Source organism: Gobio gobio (assembly GCF_949357685.1).
Source record: "Gobio gobio genome assembly, chromosome: 24".
NCBI classification, from domain to species: Eukaryota; Metazoa; Chordata; class Actinopteri; order Cypriniformes; family Gobionidae; genus Gobio; species Gobio gobio.
In genome coordinates, this window is record NC_137120.1 from 9,153,561 (window position 1) to 9,166,471 (window position 12,911).

The 12,911-nt window shown below is 44.1% G+C and overlaps 1 protein-coding gene across 4 annotated transcripts in view; it reads right to left on the minus strand.

Annotated features, from left to right (window-relative positions):
* The window catches only part of LOC307120270 (uncharacterized protein), a 911,732-nt gene that overhangs the window by 120,999 nt on the left and 777,822 nt on the right, over positions 1-12,911 (minus strand). The window lies entirely within an intron of this gene.

The window sequence follows — 12,911 nt, forward strand, 5'->3', positions numbered from 1 at the left end:
TTTTGAGTTTTTGACCTAAAATTTTGAACACAACTTGGTTAGAATTTTGGCTTTGACTTTCTGTCTTTTTTAGGCTGAAACCTATATTAATTTATATATTTTTTTATAAAATAAATAATATTTATTTTATTATATTTTTATAACAATAAACTTAAATTTCAATAACTTTTATATAATTTAATCCTATAATTTCCACTTCAGCAATAATCTGCCAAGTGTCTTCTTTTAAAAGAGACCAACCATAAGTCTTTAGTCCAAAGGGTTCATGAATTACAACCATTTAAGTTTGGGTAGTGCATTTTCACGAAATGCTCAAAAAGGGGGGTGACAGGTAAAGGCTCGCCTGAGATGCGCCTTGTGTTTAGGCGAGATGATGGGAGGAGTAGCCTAGCTATAACACACCTACAAGGTCAATACAAGTAGTATTGAGTGTATTGTAAGATATATATATATATATATATATATATATATATATATATATATATGTAGATGCAGAGGTGGACAAAGTACACAACTCCATTACTCGAGTGAAAGTAAAAGTACTACTGGTCAAATATTGCTCTGTAACAAGTTAAAGTTGTAAAAAACTATTTTTACTTAAGTAAAAGTATAGAAGTACTTGCTTTTAAAAGTACTTAAGTATCAAAAGTACATTTCCTTTTTTATGTCAATGCATTATTTTATTATTGTTGCATTGTTGTATAAATGCGCGCTATGCCATGGTGGTTTAAGCCAGTCAGTGATGCTCCATCCGACATGCTAGCATACGACCACCTTGAACTAATTTAAATACTTAAAAGTTACAAAGCTTTTTACAAAGCTGCTGTCACTTTAAGGCAGAATGCACAAATCCTACACACTGATACACATCCGATATTCCCCCAAGTATTTATGTTCACTTAAGACATAATCAACTTTGTTACCGTGAATACTTTCCAAAATGAAAATTTTGACATTTTGTGTGTACTGGTCTGTTTAAGTGCGAAAAACACACAAAAGAAAGCTCTATTCAGTACTCGTGCTCTGGCATCTCAGAGGCACAACAAAACAGACTGAACTGAGCTTTCATCATGCTTTTTCAGATTCATCCATATGCCTATGCTTCTCTTTCTCCCAGACATTTACATTTTGCAAAAAAAAAACAAAAAAAATGTTAAAGAAGAAAAAAAAATAATCCACTGACTTGCAAAGCTGCTACAGAAATGACTTTTGACTTCGAGGACCTTGATAGAAATGTAGTGGAGTAAAAAGTACGATATTTGTCTTTCAAATGGTGTCAGGGATTCTGAAACTTAGGACCCAGATGCAGGGTGAACAATGAAGACTTTATTAACACGACTCTAGACAGGGCACAACAAGGAAGTGACAAGGTGTGAGTTCAAACAGCAGGGCAGGGGACAGACACCACGATGACAGGCAGGGAGGACGACCACTGAGACCAGTCCAGGGAGACCATGAGCTTGCGGATGGCTTTGGAAGCAACACCAGGCAGGGCGATGGTGGGAAAACCCGGACAGGAACGCCAGGAACCTGAGACTTGATGTCCTCTCCCAGAATCAGCTCCAGTCTTGACTGCCCGGGATAAAGCGACAGTGGCCAAGGGAGACTCAGGACACAGGGCAGGAACCAACACAAGACACACACACACGACAAGACAACAAAAGATAAACAAGAGCGAAAAATAAAACCTAAGAATAGGGAAACTGCAACTAAGTATCAGAAATCTAAAAAGGAAAACAAAAGAGATATAATAAACTATAACAAACAAGAGGAGCTAGATAAATACTAGAAATGAAAGACTGGAACTAGAATCAAAGAAAAGTAAAAAACCAAACAGCAACTATGCAGGAAACTAGAGAAAGAAAAATAAGATCACTAAACTAGAGAAAACAAAACCAAAGCTAGAGAAAACCAAAAAGTAAGGCTAGGGAAAACAAAGCTAATAACTATAACTATGGCAAGAGTAACAGCAATCACAAGGACAAGATAAGCCAGACAACGAATGCACACAAACGCAACGAACCAGCAAGGACATGAGGGAAAGTAGCACAATATAAAGGGACCAGAGCACATGAGGATCAGGTGAGCACAATTAGTGAAACAAGGACTAGACAATGACTAAACAAGGGGGCGTGGTAAAGGGAAACAAGGAGGCAGGACGAGGGGAACACACAAACAAAGACACAGCCATGTGCTCAAGCACAAGACAAACAAAGAAACACTAAACAAGGACAAAACAGACAAGACTGTCAGGGCAGGATCCTGACAGTACCCTCCCCCCAACGGACGCCTCCTGGCGTCCACACTGGGCAAAGGAAAAAGAGGTGGTAACAATTGGGAGGGTGGGCGGGGAACAAAACTGGGAGTACCAGGGCAGACAGGAAACCCGGGGGGCAGAACTGGGGAGGAAAATAATCCAGGAGAGTAGTTAGGGACTGACCAGGGAGGTGCTGACTTCGGGAACCCATAAGGACCAGGTAAAAGGGAGGGTGGGATGGGAGGGGTAGGGACAAAACTACGGGTCCTCCTGGGAACATGGGTTTGCTCTAATGGGTGGGGTTTGAAAGTGACCTTGGTGTCAGAAACAGTCTTAGGGAAAAGTTCTTGATTGGGGACAGATTTAGGGAAGAACTCAGGGACCATGACTGCATTGGCACGGAAGGTGGATCCTTGGGGAACAGACTCAGGAAACAACTTAACATTCCTCAAGACTTCAGGGACAGACACGGGACTTGACTCGGGAGCGCCCTCCTGGGCTGCACTGGCGAGTTCGGGGACTGGCTCATGTGCGCCCTCCTGGGCAGCACTGGCGTGCTCGGGGACTGGCTCGCGAGCGCCCTCCTGGGCAGCACTGGCGTGCTCGGGGACCGGCTCGTGTGCGCCCTCCTGGGCAGCACTGGCGTGCTCGGGGACCGGCTCGCGAGCGCCCTCCTGGGCAGCACTGGCGTGCACGGGGACCGGCTCGTGAGCGCCCTCCTGGGCAGCACTGGCGTGCACGGGGACCGGCTCGTGAGCGCCCTCCTGGGCAGCACTGGCGTGCACGGGAACCGGCTCGTGAGCGCCCTCCTGGGCAGCACTGGCGTGCACGGGGACCGGCTCGTGAGCGCCCTCCTGGGCAGCACTGGCGTGCTCGTGGGCTGGAGCCCGCACTGGACTGTGCACTGGGATGACTGCAGGAGCGCACTCGACCGGCTCTGGGATGACTGCAGTGGGTTCTGGGATGACTGCAGTAGAGCGCTTGGCGGGTTCTGGGATGACTGCAGTAGAGCGCTTGGCGGGTTCTGGGATGACTGCAGTAGAGCGCTTGGCGGGTTCTGGGATGACTGCAGTAGAGCGCTTGGCATGCTCACTGGGCTCAGGAATGGCTGGAGCCGACACTGGACTGGGCTCAGGAACTGGAGCTGGAGGCGACACTGGACTGGGCTCAGGGGCTGGAGCTGGAGCCGACACTGGACTTGGCACAGGGGCTGGAGCTGGAGCCGACACTGGACTTGGCACAGGGGCTGGAGCTGGAGCCGACACTGGACTTGGCACAGGGGCTGGAGCTGGAGCCGACACTGGACTTGGCACAGGGGCTGGAGCTGGAGCCGACACTGGACTTGGCACAGGGGCTGGAGCTGGAGCCGACACTGGACTTGGCACAGGGGCTGGAGCTGGAGCCGACACTGGACTTGGCACAGGGGCTGGAGCTGGAGCCGACACTGGACTTGGCACAGGGGCTGGAGCTGGAGCCGACACTGGACTTGGCACAGGGGCTGGAGCTGGAGCCGACACTGGACTTGGCACAGGGGCTGGAGCTGGAGCCGACACTGGACTTGGCACAGGGGCTGGAGCTGGAGCCGACACTGGACTTGGCACAGGGGCTGGAGCTGGAGCCGACACTGGACTTGGCACAGGGGCTGGAGCTGGAGCCGACACTGGACTGGGCACAGGGGCTGGAGCTGGAGCCGACACTGGACTGGGCACAGGGGCTGGAGCTGGAGCCGACACTGGACTGGGCACAGGGGCTGGAGCTGACAGATTCAGGCCCTCCTGGACCAACAAGTTAGGGGCCTCTAGAAGGGCATCTGACTTGCCAACATTAGCCTTCCTTTTCCTCCGCTTCTGAGGGCATGACAATCTGTACTCGACGGACTCTGGACTGGCAGGAGCGGACTCTGGACTGGCAGGAGCTGACTCGACTGGCTCTGGACTGGCAGGAGCTGACGCGACTGGCTCTGGACTGGCAGGAGCTGACTCGACTGGCTCTGGACTGGCAGGAGCTGACTCCGGAATGACCGTAGCAAACTTGATGGGCTCAGGATGTACCACAGCACACTCTACGGGCTCTGAACTGGCAGGAACGGCTGGAACTGTCTTGGTGGAAACAGAGACTGATGCAGCTGTCCGAGCCACCCTTCTCCTTCTCAACCTTCGTTTCTCAGTAGGATTAAACAGAGGTTCAATGGCTTGACTCGATGAAGGAGGAAGAGTGAGGTCATCACTACAGACAGGCTCTGATGGTGTCAGGATCTGCCAATCCCCGCGATGATGCAGGTAATTGGAGAAGTTCCAGAAGTCCAGGACCCGAAGTTGTTCCATTTCCCACTGTGGTAGAGGGTCATCCAGACAGATGTTAAAAGCATCCTTGAGGGCTGCATCATCGTACTCAAGGCCCTTAGCCATAGTCCAGAAGAACTGGGCAAAGGACCGCACCTCCCGGCCCTGTTGGCGAAGAGATGCCACTCCCCGCTGAAGCGCCACCCTCTCCTGAGCAGTTGCTGGAGGAACAATACGGAAGCTCATCCTGCTGGGTCCAAACTGGCTGGTTCGTTCTGTCAGGGATTCTGAAACTTAGGACCCAGATGCAGGGTGAACAATGAAGACTTTATTAACACGACTCTAGACAGGGCACAACAAGGAAGTGACAAGGTGTGAGTTCAAACAGCAGGGCAGGGGACAGACACCATGATGACAGGCAGGGAGGACGACCACTGAGACCAGTCCAGGGAGACCATGAGCTTGCGGATGGCTTTGGAAGCAACACCAGGCAGGGCGATGGTGGGAAAACCCGGACAGGAACGCCAGGAACCTGAGACTTGATGTCCTCTCCCAGAATCAGCTCCAGTCTTGACTGCCCGGGATAAAGCGACAGTGGCCAAGGGAGACTCAGGACACAGGGCAGGAACCAACACAAGACACACACACACGACAAGACAACAAAAGATAAACAAGAGCGAAAAATAAAACCTAAGAATAGGGAAACTGCAACTAAGTATCAGAAATCTAAAAAGGAAAACAAAAGAGATATAATAAACTATAACAAACAAGAGGAGCTAGATAAATACTAGAAATGAAAGACTGGAACTAGAATCAAAGAAAAGTAAAAAACCAAACAGCAACTATGCAGGAAACTAGAGAAAGAAAAATAAGATCACTAAACTAGAGAAAACAAAACCAAAGCTAGAGAAAACCAAAAAGTAAGGCTAGGGAAAACAAAGCTAATAACTATAACTATGGCAAGAGTAACAGCAATCACAAGGACAAGATAAGCCAGACAACGAATGCACACAAACGCAACGAACCAGCAAGGACATGAGGGAAAGTAGCACAATATAAAGGGACCAGAGCACATGAGGATCAGGTGAGCACAATTAGTGAAACAAGGACTAGACAATGACTAAACAAGGGGGCGTGGTAAAGGGAAACAAGGAGGCAGGACGAGGGGAACACACAAACAAAGACACAGCCATGTGCTCAAGCACAAGACAAACAAAGAAACACTAAACAAGGACAAAACAGACAAGACTGTCAGGGCAGGATCCTGACAAATGGAATGAAGTTAAAGTAAAAGTTTCCCTAAAAAATAATTATTCAGTAAAGTACAGATACTCAAAAAGTGTACTTAAGTACAGTTCTTAAGTAAATGTACTTTGTTACTGTGCACCTCTGTATATATATACATTTTTGGGGGGTATAAAGTTTTAATTCTACAATATATGGTGTAAAAACGACTGAGTGCTGCCCTCTTAAAGCTGCAGTAGGTAACTTTTGTAAAAAAAAAATGTTTTATATATTTGTTAAACCTATCATTATGTCCTGACTGTAGAATATGAGACAGATAATCTGTGAAAAAATCAAGCTCCTCTGGCTCCTCCTAGTGGTCCTATTGCCATTTGCATAAATACACTGCTCCAGGTAAGAAACAACCAATCAGAGCCAGGAGGAGAGTCTTAGCAGTGTCAATCAAGCGGCTTTTCCGAGGTGGAGGGAGCTACGTGTCCTGAAAGGATTAAAAACCCATGCAGAGTTAGCCAGAGTTGGACCCACTCGGCGACCTCTGCCCCGTCTCCCACGTCCCCTGCCTCATGCTCCGCGCACACCATGGCTTCCTCTTCTCCCCGCCCGTTGACTCCTCTTAGTCGCTGTGGGTGTTAATTCCTCGTCGGAGCCCATTGACTCAGTGTCAAAACTCTAGCCGCATAACATGCAGATAAAATGTCACGCACTGTGCAAAGCAACTATTGAAACCAACTAATTCACTGGCTTGTCATGTTGCTGAAATAATGTACTAGCAAACCTTATTTAGCATTACATATCTATAGAATAATTACTTGCATACTAGTTAGTTACCGTTATATTATCTTCAGGGGCGCCGCTAGCAATTTTGGGCCCTATGAAAGAACATGATGTTGGGCCCTCTACCACACCAACCTAGCTATCCAAAATCTTTGTCTGCAATTTAATAATACTGACCAATTAAGCTCCGCTCGCTCAACCCAGAATGCCCCAATTGGCTGATGAAACATTGATTAAAATTAAGATAAAATTTATACAAAACAAAACTTGAAGTGGTCAATGAATCATGTCTGATCAACTCCATTCATCTTATGATGTGTCCTATCTCATGCTGTTCACTTTTCATAAACGACATAGATAGACAACATAGACATAAAAAACCCACATTATAATATTTAAACATAAATATAAAAATAAATACCTTAATGGCTGCAACAATTATAGCACGTCATGTTGGAGTGGGATATGAGTGAATGTAGTTTTACCAGTGAGTGTGAGCGGTTCATGAGTGGAGCGTTTTGCTGGATTTTGCCGGAAATGCGCCATCATTTTTTTTACATTTGTAAAGGCCTTTGCACACTGTGTCCGAAATTCGCATGCGAAATTTTCGCACGTCAAAAAATAAATTTGACCTCACGTTATGTCAATTACTCTTGCACACTGCCTCCGAAACTTTCGTCCGTCAAAAAAAAAATCGGAACAGGTTCGATTTTCTGCGTTTTTCTCATCCGTTTTTCGCATCCGTTTTTCCCACAGTGCTGATGCCCAACCTAAAACTGCTGGCAATGGTGGTGAATGAATCGCCAGTGCTCAGATACCTACATATACAAATATTATTGTATCAAAATTACTACAAATATTATTATATCACAGCTATAATTATAGCACACCAAGTCCCTGTAAACCGTTTGTGTGTGTGTGTGTGTGTGTGTGTGTGTGTGTGTGTGTGTGTGTGTGTGTGTGTGTGTGTGTGTGTGTGTGTGTGTGTGTGTGTGTGTGTGTGTGTGTGTGCGCGCCTTTAGACATAGGCTGTCAGTCTCTGTTCAGGATAAATTGAGTCACGGAAATTTGTGGTCTTCTTTTTAATATGTGGCTCCAGTATTGCTAGCAAAGCATCAAACGGAGTCACTGACATTCTAAAGTAAACTTTGAATCGGCCTGGATAATCCCGCAGCTCCTTGATAAGAGGAACTCTCCTTCCTCTCTACGCGATCGCAGAAGTGGATGGACCCAATATTTCCTCTTTTTAATTTTTTAAGAGAGAGGACCAAAAAAAATCATCACTACTTGAAGACGGCATTTTGTGTTGTTTTGCGTTTTTTTTCGTAACGCATTCATTAATACGCATCGGACTCAGTGTGCAAGGTCTCTGTGCGTGACGAATTTTTCGGATCACGAATACGAAAAAACGCATGCGAAAATCTCGGACTCAGTGTGCAAAGGCCTTAACTCTTTGGTAGATTATACATTTATAATACATTACTACTAGTACTGTTACTACTAATAAAACCGATCTCTGGGGGCCCCAAAAGTGTGTGGGCCCTTAGAATCGTCCTAACTTTCCCCCCCTTAGCTACGCCCCTGATTATCTTACTAATGTTAGCTATTTATATAGAAATAGTGCAACGTCAATATACAGTGAGGAAAATAAGTATTTGAACACCCTGCTATTTTGCAAGTTCTCCCACTTAGAAATCATGGAGGGGTCTGAAATTGTCATCATAGGTGCATGTCTACTGTGAGAGACATAATCTAAAAAAAAAAAATCCAGAAATCACAATGTATGATTTTTTAACTATCCACTGTTACAATGGCTGCTGCGTGTGTGTGTCCGTTAAGTCCACGAGACCGTAGGGTGTCCCATTTGTCATTTTAGGTCTCAGAAGGGTGCTCGCGAGCGCCCCCTTTGAGGTCGATATGCGCCCTCAATGCCCGAGCCCGCAGCGGACTTCTTCCCAGCAGTCAAAGCGGCATTACGTCGTGAAAGTGTGGACTCAGAGGAATACTGTGAGGGTTTAGGGTGCCATTTGGGACAGGGCCTAAGGCCCCGTCCACATGAAACCAGAGCTTTCCCTATCCAACCTTTTTTCCCCCCATTTCAAGAAATACTACGATGTAGTATACATCCCAGACCAGTATGTGGCGCTGTAATTCTGCCACAGAGATACACTCAAAACGGAGAAGAAGAGTTATGGCTAGAAGGGGTACAGCCAAGGGGGTAATCAAGCCCCCAGAAAGCGTACCTTCCATAGGGGCAGCCATTGCTAACCAAGCCATCACCTGCTGTTAGCATCCCAATGACTCCCATTCATTTTGGCCCCACTTTGACAGCGAATATCTTTACATCTGAGGCGTTTAAAGACTCCATTTGTCCATTGTTTATTTCTAAACAAACACAACAATGTATAAAAGGCTCCATTACCTTGTATCTTACACTATCGCCCCGTAGAAGCCGTTTTTGTAAAAAGTAGGCTAACGATTGCGTCATAACCACGCGACTCTGTCGCGCTGTACCGTATAGACCCGAGGAGAAGCTCGTAGGCAATCTTTTACTGTCTATGAGGCAATCGGGGGGGGCGTGGAGGCATAAACGCAGATAGAGATGTCGCAAATCCTGCTTCCTTCATCAAAAGTTGCTCCTGCTCACTCTCTCTGTCTCTACAAGATTCGGTGATTCAGATTTTACGTTGCACAACTACTAGAAGACTTACAACTGTCAGACAGGCTGATCACGTCACATCTACGTCGTCAAGCTCAGTCTGAGGCTGCGCAGTACATCAGCCATCAGGAAGTGAGTGCTTCTACCTGACTTCAATTTTCCCTGTTGAAGCCTATGGGGTCGCTGTGTCCATTTCTTTTACTGTCTATGGGTACAGCGATGGTAGGAAGTGAGGCAAAATCTCAGAATAAAATAAGAATAAATAAATGTGCTACTTACCAGATTGTGTTTTATTAACGCCTACACCTACCCCAACCCTAAACTTACCCTTACAATAATGCAAATACAGTAATTAAACAATGCAGTATTGATGTTCGCATGCCCAGTGCCCGTAGTTATATCCCTTCTAGTCTTTACCGTGCGGGACGTGGTGTGATGACATCACCGTTTCACAAAGTATACGGATTGGCTGTACACATGAAAACGCAAGGGTGTCATTTTCAGATTAATCCACTCTTAAGACCTGGTTTCAAAAAATATCGGTTTCAGGCTCCCAAAACCTGAAACCGATGAAACCTGAAACGAACAGGCTTCCATGTTATTTCATAACATTGAATGTGAAGTGAATATGTGGTCTCGTTTCAAATCTATTCATCAATAAGCTTGTGTCGACTGTAGCCTATGTGCATATGTGCAGCTTCCTTTCTGTGTGTTCTGACCGCTATGGAAAATATAAGCGCTTCCATTTCAGAGTCCCTGTCTGTTGAAGATGTTGCTGATCATGTTTGTTAGCCCAGGACATTTTAAAAATCCAGACCAGACGATGTTCTACGGCCAAGTCCGGAAAAAAGAGTAACCTATTGTTGAAGAATTCTCTTCTTATAAAAATTTCTTCACAAAGGATTAGAGATTCCAGAAGAGGCTTTATTCACACCAAACACAGCAATGAAGCCGGAGGGCCGTCAGCCACCGGCCCTCCTGCTACTTGAATTTTCTGTCATATATATACCATTGTTGTCTTCCTATTTTGGTAACCACTGTTGTCTTCCTAACATGGTAACAACCCCCTGGCTCACATATTACCACATTCTAAGTTCTAATTCTGTTCCTGTCCTTCTAAAGGGCATTCTCAAAGTCAGCATACATTTAAACACAGTCAGCACACATTTGAACACACTTGAGATGTCAGCACACATTTGAACATAATAGTGTCTTTTCATTAGCCTTAAACTGCTAATTTTTAACTAATAAAATCTTCTACATTCCCCCCTCTGGGGCTTAACTAAGCCCCACCTTTACTAACCTTTTCCCAGATGTGTAGGTTTCAGAATCCAGTTTTTTCAGTTATGCTACCTAATGACTTAAAATAAGTCACTCAGTTTCACTACCAATGACTAGATTATGCAACCACACTCCGGAGGAATATTAGAACCAAACATCTCCTTCCAGATTTTGCTTTTGTTCTCTTTTTCAGGAATGGAGTAAAAGATTCTAATTTCCCTAATTCCTATGTCTTATCATCAGTACATTGTTATAAGCGTGAGTGTGCAATTTGTTCAGCCTTGCCTGTGGTTGTCACAGTTATGTAGAATAATCAAACATCAAATCATACATTATACTATCAAAAGTTATTTTTATATTGTAGTCATCTTCTTCAACCCAGATACTTTGCGCCCTTTGGGGAGGGGTTAGGCTCATCATTCATCTTCTTCGTCCTCATTGGAGGTACTTGAATCAACTTCCAATGCTTGCAACCTCCAGTTTGATTTATCAGGCCAGTCTTTATTGTCCATTGGTTCTCATGGTCCTGAATACCCTCAGATACACCTGGCCACCTTGGTCAACTGGACAAGATGTTTCTGTCTCCTCACTGGGCTGCTTTCTTTTTTCCTGTAAATATATAGCTTTACATTTTGCAGTTAGTTTCCTCATATAAGCTCTTAATTCCATTTGCAATTGTTATAGGCAGTCCTTTGTATCAATCAATTTTAATCAATCAACCTGCAATATGGTACAGGCATGGGTCGACCCGTAAGCATTCCATGCGGTGTTAAATGTATGATTCTGTTAGTTTGCATGCGACAAGTCATTAGTGCAAGTTTTATTTTTTTTATTTTTTTTAATAAACGCCAACCCGTTATCTGAACTTATTTCTGATGGTATTCCAAATCTAAGAATTTACCTCTTTTGTTTGAAATTTGATTACTGTTCCTGAACCCTCATCCGAAGATGGTACTACTTCTATCGATCAATTATCACAAGCATATATCGTTTACCTTGTACTCGCTTTATCATGTCCACATAATCCATCACCAGATGCCTAAAATTGTCTACCATCGCATATAAATATGGAGACCAATATCCTTGTTGTTTAATTTTTCTTATTACTTCCTTCCCCCCTCGCGCAGTGATCAAATCCCTGCGCATCTGAAATGAGAATGTTCAAAAGCATTGTTGGTGTAACAATCTGTCCTTCATGTGAACCCCAAATATCGTTTTCATCTTTTTTGCCCCCCTCTGATGCCACATAGAATGTTCATAAGGGCCTGCTTGTTGCTGTATTCGAACAATATCTTCCAGTTGTGGTTGTGGTTCTATCAAAACTACTGGAGTAAGTATTGCCACTAAACATCCTTAAATAGCTCACTCTCAACAGTCTCTATTGATTGGGATTTTGCTATCATTTATGTTTGAATTATTTCTTGAGTAATCCCCATTAATTTTGTTTCATACAAGACTTTTATTAAATTTTTGTCAATAGAGTAAAAATTTAATGGATTTATTGTTGAATTCCACTGGCATTGTTCAGCTTTTATCATCATTGGCTGTAAATCTTTTGGCTTCCTAATTCTTTCCTGTATAAAGATATGTGGAACAGAATTTGGTACATTGAACCAACTTTTTTATAAATTCATTTTCAGTTATTTTCATTACTGTTCACTGTTTACCTATTATGATGTCTTTTGAGGTAATCTAAAAAATTTTTCTGTATGTTTCTTTTTGCCATTTCTTTTCTATTTTTTCATCTCTCTTATCGTCATAAATCATAGTACAGTGAAATCCTGACTTTGGTAACTGCGCTTCAGAAATCTGCGCTTCAATAAACTTTCCCCATTTATTAATGATTTGTCTTACATCATTTTCTATTTGTCCTATCCAGTATACATTTGCTTTTGGCTCAGAAATCATCATTTGAGTTTTTATTCCTTGTAAGTCTATATACACTCCTTCTGGAGAACACCAAATTGAAGTCCTAATTTGCATAATGCATCGCTTCCTAACAAATTTACAGGAGTTTGATTTGATACAAGAACTGGTAAGGTCACACTTTTATTTTTAGTCTGTAAGCAAACTGGAGCTGTCATAGGAATTAACTGTTTTTGTCCCGAGAATCCTATTGTCTTTGCAAATTTTGAGCGGGTCGTTGCCAACCACCCCACCTTCCACCCCTGAGTGACTGTTGCTATGGATTGTTTGGGCAATTGGTTTTGTTATATCCAGGCTGTTCACAACCCTCTCTGTCCTTGGTGGGGGAAGCTGCACAAGTCAGTGGGTTATTTACAGAGGTATTCACAGAAGCATTCACAGGAGCACTGCCATTTGGTCTGACTCTTCTCTTCAATGGGTCTCCTTCTGGATTCCCAGTCTTTTGCTTCCATTTGTTTTTATTTTTTTTTTTTATTGTCTTTGCACA